This window comes from Ahaetulla prasina, chromosome 1 (genome assembly GCF_028640845.1).
Source record: "Ahaetulla prasina isolate Xishuangbanna chromosome 1, ASM2864084v1, whole genome shotgun sequence".
NCBI classification, from domain to species: domain Eukaryota; kingdom Metazoa; phylum Chordata; class Lepidosauria; order Squamata; family Colubridae; genus Ahaetulla; species Ahaetulla prasina.
The window spans coordinates 293776839-293799860 of NC_080539.1; the positions used below are offsets into that span (position 1 = coordinate 293776839).

The following is a 23022-nucleotide window of genomic DNA, read 5'->3' on the forward strand; positions in this document are numbered from 1 at the left end:
GTGGTTCTGTGCAGTCTAAAACCCAGTCACTAACATTATGAGCACTATTTACAGCCAATGAGGGACTCAGTGAATTGTATCAGCTTGGATCATAGTCAAAACTGTTCAAGAAGGGAGTTTGATTTGAAGATGATTGATGGGAGGAAGGGTTGCCCCTGAACCCTCTGCATTAAATGAGCAAGATGAAGTGTGTCCCCTGGAGGAGTTTAAAAGTCATTAAGACAGCTGCAACCAAACAGGGAATCAAAGCCCTGTTGTTTGTAATGTGTATTGCACATAAAAATAGTCAGACCTTTGTGTGGTCATAGCTGCCATCTTAGCTTTTTCATTCCCCAGCCTCTGCAGATGCCCCTGTGCCAGGTCATAGCATAGGAATCTCTCTACTATAAGTGCCACTAGCCCAGGACTATCTGCACAGATCTCTAATGTACACTCCAGAATAATCCCCAATTTATATGAATGATAGCAGCACTAAATTACATAGTGGAATGCAGCGAGGAAGCACCAAGTGTTCCCCTACAACATGGGTGTCAAACTCATAGCATCACATTGCCATCATGATGTATCGCAATGTTTTCCACCTTTGCGGAGCTGAGGTGGGCGTGGCCTGTGTGTGACACATCCAGACTGTGGGCCGCCAGTTTGACACCCCTGCCCTAGAAGGAAAAATGCTTTAAACGTATATTGAGGACATTATGTTGAGTTCAAAGTGCATTATTGGTGTTTCGGACCAATTCCCAATAGACTTCATTGGCATATCTATTCTTTATTGCCTATGTCCTGACTGCCACCTGAATTATGTGACCCCAGTTTAGGAATAGACAATCTGATCTGGAATAATATGATTACCAAATAATACCAGACAGGTAGAGTTTCCAATACCTGCAGGCTGTGTGACAGATAGCCAGCTTTATAGGGATTCAAGTGTTGTGTTAGGGCAATCATATTTTGGACTACAAAAATCTGAATGACCTCTAGAATGCAGCAATGCGCTCGTCATCTTTTTCCTGACATGTAGTAGATATCTAGCACTTTCCACATCAAATCGGGTAACTTTACTCAAGCTGGTTTTGCTTTGACTTCCGCACTGAGTTATAGACTGATATGTGTATGACTTAGTTCACCTGAGAACTTGCCTACTTTTTATAATATAAATATTTGTATAATAATATAATTTTATCTATTTATTCACTGTTTTAGCTTTGTGGTACTCTGCACAGTCACTTTTGGTGAGATGGTGGCTAATACATTAGTTAAATAAACTTTAGACTAAAAATAGGCCGTAAGCAAAACACATCAAACTAATTCTTGTGTATGAATATTCCCCTATGCCTTGTCCTCCTCCCTATAGTTAACATATCTGATATTTAAGTTAAAATGCTGCCAGTATTCGGGAACAACCAGGGAGACTAAAGGCAGTCTCCCTCTGGTCAAGCCAGCAGGACTTGCATTATAATGATCACATTGAAGGTCATTTGTGGCTTGTTTAAAGGCCATCCAGTTTGAAGTCCACGCATATTAGAAGGACAATGAGCGATCCAGGAAAATCAACCATCATTGAAGTGGCACAAACTCTACGGCACTTGGACACACTAGGGAGAAATTCAGTGAGTGATGCTTTTCAACAGGAGGTTCCAAACTAAACTGGACCCTTTGCAGAAGCAGGAAACAGGTGTGTTGGATTCCCAAAGAGCACCGGAAGAACAGTTTGTCACTTTGCACAGCTGCCTCTCCACCGTCACTAGGAAATAATTACTCTTGGATGCTGTAAGGATTACAAACACCACATCTTGACAGTGTTTCCTGAAAATGCCGTAATTCCTATTGGATGGTCCCTATGAATGAAATGATTAAATGATTGATTCCAGGTTTAGTACTTTTTTTTTAAGGACAGAAAGTGAGCTAAGTTTATTTACTTGATCGAATTACATTGCATGCCAAAACCTGCACAGAATTACAGCAGTATTTTTATTTAGATCGTCCAGCACCTGATTTCAGCCAGCAACAGATGCCAAAACCCACACAAAAGCTGTTTATTCAATGCTAGCCAAGAAGATTATATATGTGTGTGTGTGTGTGTGTGTGTGTGTGTGTGTGTGTGTACCTACATATCTACAAAATACACATCCACATGCATAAAGGTGAGATTTTTCAAAAAAATAACTATTGTTTTAAAAAAATGTTCAAAATGTTCTCGCTTCAAAATAAAAGGAACCTGCAGATCACATTGCAAGATAAATGGAAAAGATGGGAATTAAAGCCTCTTGTGAAAAATAGGAGGGAAATCGTTAGAGAAGTCTGGGAAGTATTATGTTTAACAAAAGGACTATCATTAAAGGGATTACAGACATGGTCAGAAATTGAACATTATTATTATTATTATTTATTTGATTTTTATACCGCCCTTCTCCCGAAGGACTCAGGGCGGTGTACAGGCAAGATAAAACATACAATGTACAAATTAAAAATGCAATTTAAAAAACTTATTTTAAAATTAGCCTGAAAAAATTAAAATATATCAAGAACTAAAAACCCCATTTAAAATTAATCAAATTTACAAAATTTAAAATTAAAATTCAATTCAAGCTAGCCCCGCGCGAATAAAAAGGTGTGTCTTCAGTTCGCGACGGAATGTCCGAAGGTCAGGTATTTGGCGTAAGCTCGGGGGAAGCTCGTTCCAGAGTGTGGGAGCCCCCACAGAGAAGGCCCTTCCCCTGGGGGACACCAGCCGACATTGTTTGGCGGACGGCACCCTGAGAAGTCCCTCTCTGTGAGAGCGTACGGGTCGGTGGGAGGCATGTGGTAACAGCAGGCGGTCCCGTAAGTACCCAGGCCCTAAGCCATGGAGCGCTTTAAAGGTCGTAACCAACACCTTAAAGTGCACTCGAAAGGTCACAGGCAGCCAGTGCAGTCTGCGCTGGAGCGGTGTTACGTGGGAGCTACGTGGCTCCTCTATCACCAGCGCAGCTGCATTCTGGACTAACTGAAGCCTCCGAGTGCACTTCAAGAGCCCATGTAGAGAGCATTACAATAATCCAAGCGAGAGGTAACGAGCGCATGAGTGACCGTGCACAGGGCATCCCGATCAAGGAAGGGGCGCAACTGCCGAACCAGGCGAACCTGGTGGAAGGCCCTCCTGGAGATGGCCGTCAAATGATCTTCAAGCGACAGCCGATCATCCAGGAGGACACCTAAGTTGCGCACCCTATCCTTTGGGGCCAGTAACTCGCCTCCAACAGTCAGCCGCGGCTGCAGCTGGCTGAATCGGGATGCCGGCATCCACAGCCACTCCGTCTTGGAGGGATTAAGTTTGAGCCTGTTTCTCCCCATCCAGACCCGTACGGCCTCCAAACACCGGGACAGCACTTCAACAACTTCATTGGGGTGGCCCGGGGTGGAAAAGTACAGCTGGGTGTCATCAGCGTACTGCTGGTATCTCACCCCGAAACCACTGATGATCTCCCCCAACGGCTTCATATAGATGTTGAACAGCAGGGGCGAGAGAATCGACCCCTGCGGGACCCCACAAGTGAGGCACCTCGCGGTCGACCTCTGCCCCCCTGTCAACACCATCTGCGACCGGTCGGAGAGATAGGAGGAGAACCACCGATGCATGGTGCCTCCCACTCCCAATCCCTCCAACCGGCGCAGCAAGATACCATGGTCGATGGTATCAAAAGCCGCTGAGAGGTCTAATAGGACCAGGGCAGAGGAATAACCCCTGTCCCTGGCCCTCCAGAGATCATCCACCAATGCGACCAAAGCTGTCTCCGTGCTGTATCCGGGTCGGAAGCCAGACTGGAACGGGTCTAGATAGACATCTTCATCCAGGTATTGGGGTAGCTGTCGCGCCACAGCACTCTCTATAACCTTCGCAACAAAGCGAAGGTTGGAGACTGGACGATAATTACCCAAAATAGCTGGGTCCAGGGAGGGCTTCTTAAGGAGGGGTCTCACCACTGCCTCTTTCAAGGCAGCAGGGAAAACCCCTTCCAACAAAGAAGCGTTGATAATCCTCTGGAGCCAGCCTCGTGTCACCTCCTGAGTGGCCAGTACCAGCCAGGAAGGGCACAGGTCCAGTAAACATGTCGTGGCGTGAAGCCTCCCCAACAACCTGTCCACGTCCTTGGGAGCCACAGGATCAAACTCATCCCAAACGGACTCAAAAAGACGTGCCTCCTCTCCCTCGCTTGGATCATCCCAATTTCGGTCCAGACCGTCCCGGAGCTGAGCGATTTTATCGTATAGATAACCACTAAACTCCTTGGCTCATCCCTGCAAAGGGTCATCCCGCACCTCCTGGTGAAGGAGGGAGTGGGTCACCCGAAACAGGGCAGCCGGGCAGTTATCTGCTGACGCAATGAGGGTGGAGGCGTAAGAACGCCTCGCCTCCCTCATTGCCACTAGGTAGGTCCTAGAATAGGACCTAACTAGTGTCCGATCAGCTTCGGAGCGACTGGACCTCCAGATGCTCTCTAGGCGTCTTCTCCGGCGTTTCATCTCCCTCAGTCCCTCGGAGAACCAAGGGGCCGGGCGAGATCTGCGCCGGGTCAGAGGCCGCAAAGGCGCGACACGATCCAAGGCCCCAGCCGTGGCCTGTTCCCAGGCCACGACCAGTTTCTCAGTCGTGCCGTGGGCCAGATCCTCAGGGAATGGCCCAAGCTCCATCAGGAACCTCTCAGGGTCCATCAGGCGCCTGGGACGGAACCAACATGTAGGTTCCGTCTCCCTGCGATGGTGAGTGGCGGTTCGGAAGTCTAGGCGAAGGAGAAAATGATCGGACCATGACATTGGTTCTGTTACTAAATCATCTAATACCAGATCATTTAACCACTGTCCAGAGATATAAATCAGATCCAGCGTGCCTCCCCCCATGTGCGTAGGGCCATCATTTACTCGAATCAGGTCCAAGGCCGTCATGGAAGCCTGGAACTCCCGAGCTGCCGTCAATAACAAGCCAACTGATGGCAGATTGAAATCCCCCATGACTATAAGTCTGGGGGTCTCAACCGCCATAGCGGCAAGTACCTCCAACAGCTCAGGCAGGGCTGTGGTCACGCAGCAAGGAGCCAGGTACGCGATCACCAAGCCCAACTGATTCCTACGGCCCCACCGCACATAGAGGGATTCACAGCCGGCAATCTGAGGAACAGTGGCCTCCCTCGGCTCTAGATCTTCCTTAATAACAACCACCACCCCACCACCCCTACCTTGGGCCCTCGGCTGATGAAATGCTCGGAAACCTGGAGGACACATCTCAACAAGGGGAACCCCCCCCCCCTCTGGGCCCAACCAGGTCTCCGTAATGCCCATAAGGTCCGCGGACTCCCCCTGAATAAGGTCGCAAATCAGGGGAGCCTTATTAACCACGGACCGGGCATTACATAACATCAGCCGAAGATCCAAGCTCTGAGGATCATGGCCGCCCGAGGAACAGGTAGGGACTGAGGGGCCGGAGCACGTGATCGCTTTCAGACATCGAACACGTGCTCCCAACTCTCGATACGCCCCCCCCCGCCATATCTGCCTCTCCCACTTACCGTACAGATCAAACAACCCTCTAGTCCTGGAACAACGCCCTCCCCCCCTGCCTTCGGACCAGATGGAGTAGTGTCGCGAACTAGCACAGGGGCTGGATCCCTCCCCGACGGGTTCTCACCCCCACCCATCAAATCCCTCCCCCCCTTAAAAAACCCTTATTTAAAAAACTATTTAAAAAACCCCACAAATTCTTCTTGGCCGCATGCCACCTCTCTGGGTCCCAAGACCCTTCGTTAAGGTAAGCCCTCGATAGCTTGGAAGGCCATTCCTGCGAGGCAGGGGAACCTCGCAGTCGTAGTAGTTCGGCAAATGAATATCTCATGGAGAAATAGTCCATATAATCGCGGGAAAATGTCCATCCTTAGCCGTCGAAGATGTTACCGTCGTATCCATTGATCGCCAAGGCCCAACAATTAGATAGTCAACCATGTGGGTCCTAGTCCGTAGGAGTCCGTGGGACCACAAGAATAAAAAGGTCTCCCTCGAATTCCCGGCAACGCACCATCACGGGACAAAGACCCGTGCAGTACGATAATTGAAACGACACTGCCAGTGCCCTCACACCGTCCATGTCTCCACCACTAAGTCGGCAGATTATACCTCTGGGCCCAATATGGCCCCAGTGTGCCGCTATGCCGCTGTTAAAATTGTCCAGGCCAAGCCACCTCTCAGTCGCTGATGGAAAGAACAACTCAGAGAGTTGATGACAGTTGCGGTATATTGGCAGGCCATAGCAAAAGTCAGCATTGGGGAGAAAACGATGTTCCAGTCCATGAAGGGGGGGGGCGATGTTCGTGCCCATACAAGTCCCGTCCCAGCAACCAAAGTTAATAGCGACCCAACCACCTGGTGTCCGGCATATCACCATCGACGCCCTCCGTCGGTGTTCGGGACGCTCCTCAGCCTTTGTTGGTATCCTTTGTTGGTATCCGTTGGTATCTGCGGCCAAAAACGGCCGGAAGACTGCTGAATCATGCCGGGCGTCTCCTCGTACCCCCCCCCAACATGGCCGCCGCCGTTCGCTGCTTGTAAGCAAACTCCGGCTCCGTACTCGGCAGCCGAGAGTTCAATGAGGCCCAAAGACCTCGCTCTCGGCGGCTGGGAAGATCACAAGACCGGGGCCAGAGAGCAAGCAGCTGGGCGAGCGGCAGAACAGCATCGCGGCCCAAGGACTTCCAGCCGCCGTCTCCGCAAGATTTCAAAACGCCGCCATAACGCCATAATACGTTTATTAGAAAGCAAACGGTCACATTTTATAAAGTACCAGGATGGTTTCTGCTGATTCACTTTGCATTTGTCTTTTTCTGTTCTGTTTCCAGGCAAAACACAGCACAGCCATCCACAATATTATTTTCTGAAAACAGCACAAGGCACTCTTGAAATGAAGATGTAATTTCTGTCTGGTGTTGTTTTCCTGCTTCAGGAACTTTTTATAGAGTCCTTTGGTAGCAGTTACATCTGCTCTAAATCCTCTCTTCAACTGCTGACTTTAGTTCTGAGAACAAACGATAGACAGGTAGCCTATACGTCAATGCTTTGCCTTATAAAAGGTTTTTTCCCCGAACACCATCCCTCTGCTAAACAAATAAATCCCTCAACACTATCAAACTATTCACTAAGGCTGCATTGCTATTACTATTTTTAGTCGTCTCATCATTCCCATCACCCATCTCCTCCCACTTATGACTGCATGACTGTAACTTTGTTGCTTGTAGCCTTATAATTTATATTGATACTGATTGCATCCTAGTACGATTTGATTGCTTATCCGTACCGTATGACTATCATTAAGTGTTGTACCTTATGATTCTTCATGAATGTATCTTGTGTACACTGAGAGCATATGCACCAAAGACAAATTCCTTGTGTGTCCAATCACACTTGGCCAATAAAAAATTCTATTCTATTCTATTCTATTCTATTCTATTCTATTCTATTCTATTCTATTCTATTCTATTCTATTCAAGCAGGTTTTGGTCTCCTTAGGTATCTTCTCAGGAGTAAAGGCTTGGTTCAAAGCTTTTGATGGTATTTCTACTCTGTTTTGAGTATAGTGATACTGAAAGTCAAATATTGTCTCAGGAAGGCATGTTCTCTTCATGTTCCTAAAAGGCTGTAGCAGCAGAATAGAAGGTTAAAACAAATATTTACCAGGGTTCCTTGAAACTGTTCTCCAACTGCTCTCATTCTGCATATGGCTCAGACTTCTTATTAAAGAAAGATGCGTATCAGCTACTGTTTAAAGAGACCCTTCAAATACTTGACAAGCTTCCTCTGAGAACTAAGAAAGGAACACATTTCTATTAGGAAAAATTGTCTATTAGAGTGAAAGTGTTCAGGATTTGTGATCAAAGCAAAGATCAAATATTGATTTCACCCATCCCCTGGCGAGCTTTCTGGTGGACCATTGCTGGGATATAGAAGATTGCCAGGTTTAAGTCCATTCAATTGAAATTTTAAATGCTATGCTTAAATCATTTCAACTTTAAAGCAGATGGAACAAACTGGCTGTACTTTTATAACATGCTTACCATGGTTAAATGAACCACTCAGTTAAAATATTAGTTTAAATATAGTAGATAAAAATAATGATCCCTTTGTGATTTATTGTATCATGTGTACATTAGCCACTGTTAACTGAAGAACAATCTTCTTCACAATTTCACCAAGAAACCAGGTGGTGAAAGAAACCTGTTCTCTTTTGGATGGCATTCATATGACTCCTTGAATCACTAACTATCAAATCCTATTTGTAGCCTAGTATCCACATATGTCATGTGAACTAGTGGTGGTTGTTCCCGGTTCACTCCAGTTCTGGAGAGCCGGTAGTAAAAATCTGCTGGCGTTCGGAGAACCAGTAGTAATGGCTGGCTGGCCACGCCCCCGAACCAGTTCCACGATCATCAGAGGTTTTGGGGGTTTTTACTTTTAAAAGCATCTTTTCTTCAGCCAAAAAAAGGCTTTTAAAAATTTTAAAAAAAACCCTCTGATGATCGCGTGACTGAGCAGTGATCATCAGAACCCTTTAAAAGTTTTTTTTTTAACAACCTCTTCAGCCGAAGAGGTTGTTAAAACAAAAGGTTTTAAAAGGCTCCTCTGGCGATCCCAGATGAGTTAAGAGGTTCTGGGCTGCAATTAAGCAACTTCAGCTGGGATCATCAGAGGAGCCTTTTAAAATCTTTTTTTCCTCCGGCCCACCCAATCCCCCCTCCTTACTTGCCTTATTGCTGCTACTTTCGGGCTGGCAAAGCCATGCTTTACATCAGTTGCATCAGCTAGCAACTGAACCTGCCTGCCTGGAATCCATCTCCTCAGTGAGCAACTGCTTTGATGGCTGAGGAACTCTGGGAATTGAAGTCCACAAACCTTAAAGTTACTAGGGTTGGAGACCCCTGATCTAAAAAATATAAATAAAATAAAATAATAAAATAAAATATTTGTGCAGCTTTCTGAGATTTGGTGTGTTTCTGTAGTGTTTCACTCTAACTACACGGAAACACAAAATCTCACAAAGCTGTATGTGGCATTTTGTGTGTGTGTGTGATAATTAGTTGTGTTGTGTTGTGTTGTGTGTGTGTAAAGTGTGAAAGTTGGTTTTTGAGCTTTTTGTAGCTGTGTGAGGTTCCTGCTTGTTGCAGGGGCCATTTTGGGTGAAGTGCAGCTCTTTTATATTGTGTGTGAGTCTGTTGTGTTGTGTTGTGTTGTGTGTGTGTAAAGTGTGAAAGTTGGTTTTTGAGCTTTTTGTAGCTGTGTGAGGTTCCTGCTTGTTGCAGGGGCCATTTTGGGTGAAGTGCAGCTCTTTTATATTGTGTGTGAGTCTGTTGTGTTGTGTTGTGTTGTGTGTGTGTGTGTGTGTGTCCCTTCGCAAGGACTTGGAGGCGGCTCCTCTGAGGAAAAGAGGAGGCAGCAAAGCTCTGGCTGTCCCCCGGGAGAAATCGCCCTGTTTCTGCAGCATTGGTCATGTGACTGAGTGGGCGTGACCAACTTGATGTCACTCACAACAAGGTGCAGCCCCACCTTGCCCTGAGTGACTTGAAGTTGGCCACGCCCACTCAGTCACATGACAACCAAGCCACACCCACCAAATAAGCCATGCACACAGAATAGGTAGTAAAAAAATTTGGAACCCACCCCTGATGTGAACCCAGAAAATTATATTCATTGAATAAATTAAGTTAACCACAGGCAAAGTTTCATGCAAATACAGCCTTTGTTTCAGAAGTGTTAAAATTATTTCTATCAATAAATAAATATTAAAAATATTTATTGAAACCATGTGTTTAGAATAGCAAAATCCCATGGATTTCTTCATTGAAATTTAGAGCTGCTGCTCAGAAAAGAAAATATAGGTTAAAACTACCTATTATAATAAATATTTTAAAAAAGAAAAGTTTCACATTTTTATTTTTTCCGTCTTCCATACAAAAGTGGTCATGGAAGGAGAGATGTTTGCAGGAGGATTAACCTCTAAATATACTTCCAATATAGAATTTATGTCATTTTCTTGTTAATAATTAGGTAAAGGTAAAGGTAAAGGTTCCCCTCACACATACGTGCTAGTCGTTCCCGACTCTAGGGGGCGGTGCTTATCTCCATTTCAAAGGCGAAGAGCCAGCACTGCCCAAAGACGTCTCCATAGTCATGTGGCCGGCATGACTCAATGCCAAAGGCGCACGGAACGCTGTTACCTTCTCACCTAAGGTGGTCCCTATTTTTTTTACTTGCATTTTTACGTGCTTTCAAAACTGTTAGGTTAGCAGAAGCTGGGACAAGTAACAGGAGCTCACCCCGTTACACAGCAGCACTAGAGATTTGAACCGCTGAGCTGCCAATCTTTCGACTGAGAAGCTCAACTTCCTAACCCCTGAGCTACCATGTCCCTTTGTTAATAATTAAGTTACCACAAATTAGTTAAAAAAAATCCAGATGATCACAAGGTGGCAGCAAAGAGATGAATGTCACTTTTGCTATTTATCACCACCTAGTGGTTATCAGATTTTTACCACCCAGATCTAAATATGTAGATCTTCCAATAAACACTTCCCCCTTAATGTAAACCCCATCCATACCAAGAACTTATTCTGTATATACTATGAGTGATCTTCCACCCCCTGGAGGAAGGCGGAAGGACACAGAAGGAAGAGGGGAAGGGTTAAACACCTTTTTCCAAATATGCTTGTCAGGATTTTAATTCTGATTGGTAATGGGCCTGGCAGTTATTTAAATTTAACTATGTAGAACAAACATGTCACCTCAAATTGTTAAGTGTTGAGAGCTCTAATGGCATTTTTTAAAATATATGCCATTAAAAAAGAAAGTGGATGGCTACCTCTAATTATGACTCACTGCCAAAGGTTTTATATAGCAATGAGCAGCAAATTTAAGTGAATGCAAGAGCTGCATTAATGGAGTGTTGCATAGCATACTGACTTTATGGTGTTATTTGTGCCATGCTGCTATGAACTGAACTAAGAAGCTCTAGTGTTTCCAAGCAAAACCGAATTGCGAATGAATTTCGGAGACTCAGGCAAGGAAATTGCCTATTTACTTCTACATAATGCTTTATTGAATTATCCTTTATTTTTGGACTTCGTTTTGTTTGTCCAACCATTAACTGATAAGGTTTTGCAAAATGAAAGTAAATTATGGAGCAATTGTTTCTCATTGCAAATGCTTCATGCCAGTAGCCCCAATATTTATTCTTTTTGAAACTAGGCTCCAGGCAGCTATGGAGGTCAATTCAAATTTACTATTAGCAGAATACTTTAAGGTTACTGAAAACATGGTTCAGCTTCTTATGGATGTTGAAGTGTGGCCCCAGATTAGTAGTATTAATTTTCTAAAACCGCCACACATGTGTTAAGATTTGCTGAATGCAATACATTCAGGTCAAGTGGAGAAACTGAATATATATTCATAATAATAATATTATTATGAATATTATTTAATATCCAGTACTATTGGTTTTGTATTGGGTATTGCAATTGTGTATCAAGCTATTGTCGTATGTAGTACTCCAAAGTATATTTGTTTATTATTGACTAAATTAATTGTGGCTTAGTCAACAAACGATGAAGGAACTTGTCCAATAAAGATTCTGCAGCAATTTGAAAGTAGCTCCTGGCCTTAGCATCCCCACTTCACACAATCATGAATATTTGCTCGCTGAGCTGATTGATTGATCAAGCGATCAAGGCATAAGAAATCACGAAATTTTTGTATCCAAGGGTGAGACTCTGGAACAACACAGGTCTTGGTAGCAGTCTGTTTTTTCATTTTCTGAAACTCATGCGGTATTCTGTCCCCAACAATCTCAATTTAGGAGATTTGATAGATTATACAGGCAGCCTTATTGGCTAAGCAGATCATAATTCTAAGCAGATCATAATTTTTCTAGTATCATGTCATATCATAACTGGAGTATAAAAGTTAGAAGGGCCATTTAGGCATTCAGTCCCAGCCTTCTTCAATGCAAAAATCTAAATTAAAGTATCCCAGAGTGCAGAATGGGAAAACTCATGATGACATCAAGGACAATTTGTTGCAGCCAACTTATCACAGCAAGTTCACCACAGGACAACTTGCTATGGGACAATTATTTAAAATAATTTTTAAAAATTAAATTTTGTCATTCATATTTCATCTTGTCCCTCCTTTTGCCGGGATAGCTCAGGCTGTTAAGAAGCCTGTTATTAGAACACAGTAGCCTGCAATTACTGCAGGTTCAAGCCCGGCCCAAGGTTGACTCAGCCTTCCATCCTTTATAAGGTAGGTAAAATGAGGACCCAGATTGTTGGGGGGGCAATAAGTTGACTTTGTAAAAAATATACAAATAGAATGAAACTATTGCCTTATACACTGTAAGCCGCCCTGAGTCTTCGGAGAAGGGCGGGATATAAATGTAAACAAAAAAAAACAAAAAAAAATCTTTTCTTTAATAATTCTATTTCACCATTTCTTCGATATTCGTATAACTCTTGTTCCATGGCTAGTTGACTCACAGCAAGTTAGCGATGGCTAGTTGCCCTCAGTGAATTGACCATGGCAACTTGTCCTAGACCCTCCCAGAAAGGTTTATGTACAATATTGGCTTGAATACATCCTGTGAATGAAGGCCACCGTCTCTCTAGTTGATTCCATTGTTGAATTACTTTAACTACTAAGCAGTCCCACACCCACCAACATTCAATTGAATTTGCTCTCATAAATCCTCCATTTCATATCCTACATTCTGGAACAACAGAGAAATAAGTCTAGCTGTCCTTCTGTGTGACATCTTTTCAGGCATTTGAAGAGTGAAACATCTTTACCAGTCTTCTGAAAGCTAAACTACTTACTACTTACTACAACTACTTACAATTCCTCAGACTTAGTCACTATTCTATTAATTCCTGGTGCTTTTTTCAGAACTGATTGCAAAAACCCCACATCCTTCTCAATGTATGATGTACAGAACTGAATCTAATAGTCAGGGTGGGTTTTTGACCAATGCAGAGTAAAGTGAAATGATAACTTCCTGTAATTTGGAATTACATTTTTATTCATGTAGCCTAAAACTGCATTTGTTCTTTTTGTCTCCAAATCTCATGCTTGCTTCTATTCAGTTTGCAATCAGCTATTATTCATCAAGCCAGGTATACACCAGTTTCTATGAAGAAAGAACATTTCTGTAACTTCTTAAGATTATTTTGAATTTTATTTTTGTCTTCTTACCCAACTTTGTGACATCGTTATAGATTCCTTCCATCTTTTTATCTAAATCACTAGCGGGAGTACTAATACAGACAGAAGCCTGGGCCTTGTGACATCCCACCTAATATTTCATTCCAGTCTGATGAAGAATTATTAATTACCATTTTCTAAGAGTGCGCCAACAACATGACTACAGCCTTGTTTGCTGCTAAATTTCATCACTGCTTTCAGTATAAATGTATTTTGATGAGGCAATTTCCATTGCTAAACAATCTCCTTGTTCCAGCTGCTCATATTTTAGGGAAATGATGAAGCACATAGACACATGTTCAAAACATGGCAGTGGGAAGGGAGGGGAGAAGAGGAGCATCATTTTCCCTTTCTACGTGACTAGGCTAATGTAGTGTACTATCTACAAGCTGCAAGCTGCCATGACTGATTGGGACAGGCCGTGAATGGAACGAATTTTTCAAGCTTTCCTATTATAGAGGCAGCACAAGATAGGAAAGAGTAAAGACAAATGCACAGATAAATGCTTTGGAGAAACTGGGAAGTGAAAATGAGGCTGCGCTCAAAAAAGAAAGATGTGGGAAAAATCCTCAAATTACGACCACAATTGAGCCCAAAATTTCTGTTGTTAAGTAAGACATTTATTAACTGAGTAACAACCATGTTACTAACTTAACAACTGCAGTGATTCACTTAAGAACTACAGCAAGAAAGGTATGTAAAGTGTATTTGGATATGATAAGTTGTATAAGATATGATATGGTCAATACTTTGTTCATAAAATATGTGTGTGTGTGTGAAAGAAAAAAATCAATAAAACTTGATTAAAATAAATTAAATATATGTCAGTTGCCAAGTGTCTCAATTTTGATCATGTGACCATGGGGGTGCTGCAACATGTGAAAAATGGTCATATATTTTTTTCAGTGTCGTTGTATCTTTGAATGGTCACTAAAAAAACTGTTGTACATCAAGGGCTACCTGTGTAATTTAGTCTGATGTTTGAACCAGATTTTAGGGAAGGATCTCTGATGTACATCTGTGACCCCAATATATGTTGGGGCTGGTGAGGAGCATGTTATGAGATCTAAAAGTACGTTTCCCTTCTCCTTTTTCCCCCTATTAGATTTATGGGTTCCAGCTTTTCCTACCCTGGGTGATATTCTGACGGCATTGGGTTTAGACAGAAGTGGTAATAGTTGTTGCAAGCCAGAAACTTATATTTCAGAAGCTATTAATATATTGCTACCTTGGCTTCTCCTTTCTCCTACTTTCCTCTTTATTCGAATACAGTCCTTAACTTCATGAGGGTCTCCATAAGGGGTGTCTTTATTCAAATCATGGTTTACTGAATTAATCTATTCCCTAGATCCCAGAAGTACTTTTTAGGAGGCAATTGGAATTTCTTGTTTTTCTTTGAAGAAGTTTCTCTTCACATCCAAGAAGCTTCTTCAGTTCTGACTGGATGGTGGGGAATGGAAGGATTTATATTCCTTGCAGACAGTTGGTCATTTGCATTCTTTTAGAGAGTCGTTGAGGCCACCTGGAGGTTTGCCTCTATCTTCAGGGTCACCTGAGTAGTGCAAGTATGTGTGGAGCCTTCTTAGCTGCAGGATATTTACTGAAGCACAAATGGTTCCTGTAGTCTGCAATTTTTTCTGGAAACCGTTCATATTCTCACACCATTTGAAGGGTGCTCATCCCAAAGCACATAGCTAAATATCTATGGCCGAGACAATAAGTTGAACCATGAACTTAGCCATATTAACTGAACTTGCACAACATACTGAATGACAAGCAGTAGCCACTTTTGGCTCAGAATGTATGAAGACAGCCTATAATCAAGCTTTCTCAGTATATTTGTATGCAATATACAAATGTACATTGTAAATGTACAACTTCAGGAATTTTTGAAGCTCTGGTCTTGGCATTACCCTACTTAAACATGTACTATTCTTCCAGTATTATTTAACTTGAAAGAAAGAACACAATATCGACTTGTGCTAAGCCATGCTTGGCTTTATCATAACCTATTGCATAAACCACAACATGGTAAGCCACATATCATTCCTTATAAATCACAGTGGCCAGATGCATACAACTAAATAATGTTCTAAATAAAAATTAAACACATCACAGTATTCATCACAGTGTGATGAAGAATTATAATGAAGAATTCTGGTCTATAATATATGTCAGTGATATACCTAGATATAGATTTAACTGGGGTGAAATCCAGCAGGTTCTGAAGAATCGGTAGTAAAAATTTTGAGTAGTTCAGAGAGCTGGCAAATACCACCTCTGGCTGGCCCCAGAGTGGGGTGGGAAAGGAGATTTTGTAATATCCTCCCCCCAGGAGTGGGGAGGGAATGGAGATTTTGCAGTATCCCTCACGCCCATCAAACCACAACATGCCCACCAAGCCACGCCCACAGAACCAGTAGTAACAAAATTTGGATTTCACCACTGGATTCAACCTGTAGAATACAGTAGGTTTTACTCCTGATTAGTACCTATAAATCTCAAAATGCATGCTTCTATTTTTACCTATATCATTTTCTGCAGCCCGCTGAAAAAAGGCAAACAGCATAATCATCTAACACAGGACTCTGATCCCAGACGAGAGATGGACTGGAAAATGTTAATGCATTCTGCTGTAAATCTTGTCAATAACCCTTTTATAAAAGAACAGGCTAAATCACCCACCAAGTAGTCAAGTGTCTTTTTTCTCACAGGATATCGACTGGCATTTGGCTATATCAACTGAGAAGATTAGTGTCCGAAAATATCAAAGTTTAAATGCAGAGCACAATGAACGGCATTATGAGTAGAGCTGGATACACAGTTCAAAACTTCTTGTTATCTGACAATCTGTGATATGAAGGGTTAATACGTTAACCCTTACATTATTCTTATATTAATTATAATTAATTAATATTAATATATTATGTTAATTAATTATAATTAATATTATAATATTAATATTAATATATTAATATTCTTGGAGAATAATTTGCTGGATGAATCTTGGAGAACTTAATGTTAAAATTTTCCAATTCCTTACTGCTAGAATAACATTAAAAATCTGTGGTGTGTTACTTTCTTACTTTTCTTTTAATTTTGTAGGCTTATTTTTGATTAATTATAGTTGCAACTTCAACTCAAGCAAGATATGCTGTTCTAGAACCTAGGTTATTTTGACAGCATAGAACCCTAAGTGTTTGAATAAGAATTAGGAGACCTGGCTGAATGAGTCATAAGGCTAATTATAGTTAATACCCTGCTTCTTTGTACTACAAGGGGAAGTTTGGGAAGGAAGGGAAAAGATACTAATTTTCCTTTCTCATATCCAGGACATTTTCTTCCTGTCTGCTACCAGACTGTTTTCATATGACATGTGAATCTATTATTATGATAAATTTATGGAACTAACCCAATTTCCTGATTCACACAGAATGCAGAATTGTTGATTCACATGATATTTTAGGATAATTTGTGAGCCAGTGTTTATGTGAACAGAGGCAATGTTTTATAGAATGGATGCCAAAAATTGGTCTTCACCCTCGTGAATGGTTGAAGAGCCAATTTCACCTCTTAAAATTCCTGAATTATGAGACCATATATGACCTATCAAAACATTGACAACCACTAACTAAGACCAAAGAAATGTCTGCAATTCAACTACATCTAGTATATGTCTACATTTTTACAGTGCATTTCCCTATGAAAACTCCCCGCCTCCCATATGATCCATCACCCAATCTATTTCAGCATGTGGCTTGCAGCTTGCTACAGAAAACCTGTGAGCTGACAAAAACTTGTCTAGCTGTGTTATATATATATATCTACCTCATGCTGATGAAAATTATAGAGTTCCTAATCTTAAACTTGGATGAGCTTGAAGCAGTGATGAAATCCTCCTCAGATCGCCACCAGTTCTCTGCCCGCGCATCCGCAGTGCACACCAAATGTGTGCTGTGTGTGTGTGCAAGCATGGTGCATGCCAAAAGCACGCTGCATGCACATGCACAGTACATGCCAAATGCTTGCTTTGTATGGAAAAAGAAGATTTCCCTAGGTAAGTAGAACTGGGGGGGGGGATAGCTGTGCCACGTGATTTAGCTTCGCTAGAAAGCAGGATTTCCTGCTTTCTAGTGAAGCTAAACCATGTGGCACAGCTGATCATTGGAAATACCGGTTCAGACAAACTAGTAGCACTAGTTTTTATCAGTACCAGTTCGCCCAAACCGGAGCGAACCTGTAGCATTTCACCCCTGGCTTGAAGAAAAAGGAAGCAGATAATTATTTGGGCTTTCAAGTATCGTTTTCCAGGGATAACGAAAGTGGCAGAGTGAAATAGCTAATTTGAGCTAACTGGAGAGACTTTAATAGAAAGAAGAGATTTTGGAAAGAACTGAGAGGACTGTCATGGAAGGGAATTCCATTCAAAACTACAGTTCAATGGGGACAAAAGGTGCTGCATGTACTTGCGCTTCCATTTTCTACATTGGAGAAAGATAATGAGATATCCAAGGCATCAAACTGTGGTTACTTACATCATTTCAATAGGATCCATGAATACCATGTGCTAGAATGATCATTTCATGCTGATAACAAACCCTGTCTTCAGAGGGCGCAGGTACATTTTGAGGTGTAAGTGACTCATCATCTATTTGTGATGGTTTGAAAATCCTAGTGATATTTCCCATATCTAGGACAGCATTGCTTTGGCCTCCTCACTTGTGGCGACTACATGACACAGGTATAGATTAATCAGCAGGTAATGAATATGCCACAGAGTACAGTAGCAGCTCAAGGTTTGTACAATTACAGAAATCGCTTCTCAGCTTCTAGAACAGAAGCTATTTCCCCCATTGGAACCATAGGAAGAAATATTAGCCTCCAAAACCAGCCGTTACCAGAAGTGGAATAAAAAGGGAAGGAGAAAGGATATATTATATTTCTATGGCATTGGTATATCCTTTTTTCACACACCAATGCCATAGCACTTAGCACTTATATATTGCTCCACAATGCCTTACAGCACTCTCTGAGAGGTTTACAGAGTCAGCATATTTCCCCCAACAACCTGGGTGCTCATTTAACTGACCTTGGAAGGATGGATCAATCTTGAACAGGTCAGGATCAAACTCCTAGCAGTAGAATGCAAAGTTATCCTGCAATACTGAATTCTAACCACTGCGCCACCACAGCTCTTTAGAAATACAGTACAGTCCGCCCAAATCCCTGGGCAAGAGGCGAGAGGTGCTTCCCGGCTCCTTTGGAGGTCCACGGGATGGAGATGGCACACCACGCCAAGTTCCTCACCCAGACCGTGATGGTCCCGGGCAGAGACGTCGAGCTGGCCTACTGCGTCCTCACCAAAGTCCTCACTGTGGATGGGATTATCAACCACATTAAGCGCAAGCAGTACTATGTGAAGCCATGCCAAAAGAGGCAGCGGGAGGCCTACAGAGTGTGCCGGAGAATCTATAACTCTGAAATGGGCAGAAAGATCAACTTCTTCATGAGGAAAACCACCTGGATCTTTGGTTTGGTTGCTAAGCCGAAGACTTTCAAGGGCGGAGGCGCTGCTGAGGCTCCTGCTCGCTTTATTTGTCAGAAAGTTTGTGAAGTATTGACTTCCATATGAAGTTCATATGAAGTTCAAAAAAGAAAGAAAGAAAGAAAGAAATATAATACATCCTTTCTGGCCCATAGAATTGCCAAGAGTCAGACTTGACTGATTGGATAATATCATCAGAGCCAGGGAAACTAAAAACCCAGAAAGTCAGTTCTTTTCCGTCCAAACCCTTTAGTCTCCAGGCACCGGTCCAGCATTTGAGACAGCAATTCTGTGTCCTTTCTATTTATTCTCCAACACTCAGAAGCAACTATATACCGATTATTGGTTTTAATGGTTCATCCCAGAAATAAAATATCAGGATTTTCTTCAGCATGGAATTTGATTTCAGTTCGCTAATTAATATTCTTAACTGGAAGTTCTTTTATTATCCTTTTCTTGCCTTGGCATTCTCTAGTTTTGCTAAAACTGGGCACGTATGTACTGCAGGCAAATCTCCAACAATGCAGTTCTGCTACCCAGCTGTTAAACAAAAGCAAAAAATAAAAATAAAATAAGTACCACCACATTGGATTTGTATGGAACTTGCTCTCAAATATGCATTTGGTTTGCATTGTGTACTCAATGGAACTTTTCCTAATATATGTATTTTTGGACAAGAAATATTTTGAGCCAAGAAATATTTTGGAATGGATGCTAGCCACCCTGAATTATAAGCCACCGTAAATGCTCCTAGCTTTTATTTTTGTCATGTGACATCCCTTTCTCTGAAAAGAAATCTGTGATGAATTTGGCAAACAGCCTTATTTAAAACTATTATTCCTGAATAAAAGTTAAGTGAGAATGAAAAGGAAACTAATTCTTTCCAAATAGCTTTGTGCAGAGCTATCAAATCTTTTCAAGAATTTTCAGTAAAATGTTCCTTTTGAAGGGGAAAATATTTAACTAAACTTAACTAAAGAAGCATCCATAACAAACCATGATGACAACAAAATAGTATTATGCATATCATAATGCAAATTATATACTTGCCCTCCTTGCCTCTCCAGTGGATGTCACGTTGGAATAATTTTATAAGCTATTTAATGTTCATTAAATGTATGTGAAATTGCATCAAGTTCATTAGCTCTGTAATTTACAGTAGCAAATAATCTGAAATATCTGAAATATTACATTTCTGCCAATTAACCTATTCTGTTAGATATACAGGTAGCTGACTATTTCTTCACTTAATTCTCTTAACTTAATTCACTTAATAAAGTTTTATACTCCAGAATAGAGATTATGCTCTACTTTTGTCTTTCTCAATCAGGTGCCCTCTAGTTATATTCTACTACACAGTACTTACTGCAACACATAGTCTCTAAGGTAGAGTTAAACATTTTAACTAAGTACTTGCAAGCAAAGATGTTGATTTGTTTAAAAGTGAAGGCTGAATGGTTTTATTACCTCTGATATTTTGATTGGTTTTGGAAATTGTTGCTTGGAGGCTTTGTAGCTGAAATTTATTGTACTCAGCTCTTACATTTTTATTTCGAGCTTTAGTGAGAGGATAGTCTCAGAGTCTGGGAAAGAAAAGAAAAATGAAAATTTGATAGATGTGGACTAGATGGACATTCCACCTTCTCTATTAAATGAAATGTCAGTCTATTGGTCAGAAGCTGAGAGAAAGAGACCTAGACAGCTCACAAAGTGCTCATGAATAAATAAGGGATGGAGTAGACTGATCTAGTTTCCCAAATACTAACTATACCCTAATCCTCCTTCCTAGACTTAAACTTGAGAAGACTATGTGCATCTAGCTTCTTTGGTCATGAATTGCTGTTAGTTACATTATATTCACATCTATCATAGACCTGTGCTCAGATTATACTTAGCATTTATGGGAAATACATGTATTCATCAACGTTAAATGGCTTATTTTATCTGAGATCTGGGAAATTACCATCTTTCTAGATCTGGGAAATTACCATCTTTCGTGTTCAATAGGGGTGACATTCCTCCAAACAGATCCTAGGTGCAATCCAGTGGTGGGTTGCTACTGGTTCGCTCTGGTTCGGGCGAACCAGTAGTAGTGGCAGCAGGAGGCTCCGTCCACCAACCTAGACATCATCAAAAATTCTCTCTGCATGCGCAGAACCTTCTGCACATGTGTAGAAGCGCCATGCACTCACACACTCCCAATAGCAAACCAGTTGCGCCAGGATTTGAAATCCACTATTGGTGCAATCTAGGGATCTTTTGGACCTACAAATCCTGCTGAAGGAACAGGTGACAGTCATAACTAGGAAGGTCTTTATGTAACTTCATTTTGTGTGATAGTTGGGCCTGTTACTTGATTGGGAGCTCTCCTCTCACTCACTCATCCCCTGCTCATCTGTCAGGCCCAAAAAACCAAGAACAACATGTGGAGTTATTTCTGAGTTAGTTCTTTATTGTTGTTCACTTACTAACAAAATCCTGTTAGACTAAAGCAGCCATGTGCAATAACTATAAAATATAAAATGTGACCTGCTTTTGGACTGTGGGTCTGGGGATCTGCCTTCACCTTCTTCCTGCCTACTGGACATGACAAGCTCTGCTATTTCCATGTTCTTTGGGAAAAATCCCCTCCCCCCTGTGACTCCAGAATACATTCCAGTACATTATTCCGTGAATGGACAGTCTTGGGCAACTGTAATGTGCTGTACAGATGGCTAGCCTTGAAGAAAATACAGAAGCTTCAACTACTGCAGTGACTCAGTCATGTGTGCCTCTAGAACTGCACACGTTACACTTATGCTCCATGAGCTGCATTGGATGCCAGTCTGCTTCTAGGTTCAATTCAATTTGAGGGACCACCTCTCCTCGATTACATATACTTATCCCATCAGGTTTCACAAGAGAAGGATATTACAGATAACATCTGCTAAGGAGTTCCAGCTGAGGGGCCCAGGAGGACAGTATTTTCTGCCATGGCACCTTCCATGAAACATCATTCCACCCCACCCCCACCCCCCAAAGGAAAGATCTTCCAGAAATTTGGTTCTGTCAGCAAGCCTGGGAATCCCATGGAAACAAGGCTCCTCCAAAATGGTTGTGTTGCATGCAGGATTCTAAAAGTGTTAAATGTTCAGGTTGTGAGATGTCACATCTCCTAATATACATGAACACACACAAGTACAAAAATAATTTCTATTTACGGGTTTTACTTACCTTTACTACCGGTTCGCAGCGGGATAGCACGTGTGCGTTTGCTTCTGCGCTTGCGCTTGCTTCTGTGCATGCTCAGAAGCTTCCCGATGACATCTGGGCCAGTGGGCAGAGCTTTCCTCCAGTTTTATCACTGGTTTGCAAGAACCGTCCAAACTGGGGGCAACCCACCACTGGTTTTTAAGAAACAGAAAGTCAGGTCATGACATTTCTTTTCCCAAAGTTAGATGATGGCAATATGAACTAGTGGGCAGATGTCCAAAGCAGGAAGGGGGGCCTCTTTTTCCTCCATTGTCTAGCTAGCTTTTCCTTGTCTTCTTATTTCTCTCCATCATCTTTCATATTCTGCAATGACCCAAAGGATGATAACAAGGATAATTGCTGAACAATATCTCTGCCTTAATTGCAGCACTTGTGAATCTTGCCCAAGACAGGAAAGCTACATGTTTATGTAAATAACTTCTAAGACTGCCAATTCTGGGATGCAAAATCAGAATAGCCATTAGAGGACAGCAAAGGCTAACAGTGAAAAAAAAAATCTAACTCTGCACTGCCCTTTATTGTTCATCTGGACTTTAGCTGATAGATATGGTAACTGCCTACTACTGATGTTAATAACACACTTTTGTGTTATTCATTGAATGAAATTCAATGGTTAAAAAAAGTAAGGTTCTACATTTAGGCAAGAAAAACAAAATGCACAGGTACAGTATATGTGGTACCTTGCTTGATAGTAGTAACTGTGAGAGGGATCTTGGAGTCCTAGTGGACAACCATTTAGATGTGAGCCAGCAGTGTACAGCAGCTGCTAAAATACCCAACACTGTTCTGGGCTGTAGAAACAGAAGGCTAGAATCAAAATCATGTGAAGTGTTAATGCCTTGGTAAGGCCACACTTGGAATACTGCATCCAGTTTTGGTTGCCACGAGGTAAAAAAGATGTTGAGATTCTAGAAAGAGTGCAGAGAAGAGCAATAAAGATGATTAGGGGACTGGAGGATAAA

At 42.0% G+C, this 23022-nt stretch overlaps 1 pseudogene; it reads left to right on the forward strand.

The window, feature by feature from the left end:
* The first annotated feature begins 18544 nt into the window (after window positions 1-18544).
* On the forward strand, window positions 18545-18807 carry LOC131189939 (small ribosomal subunit protein bS21m-like; annotated as a pseudogene).
* Window positions 18808-23022: the final 4215 nt, after the last annotated feature.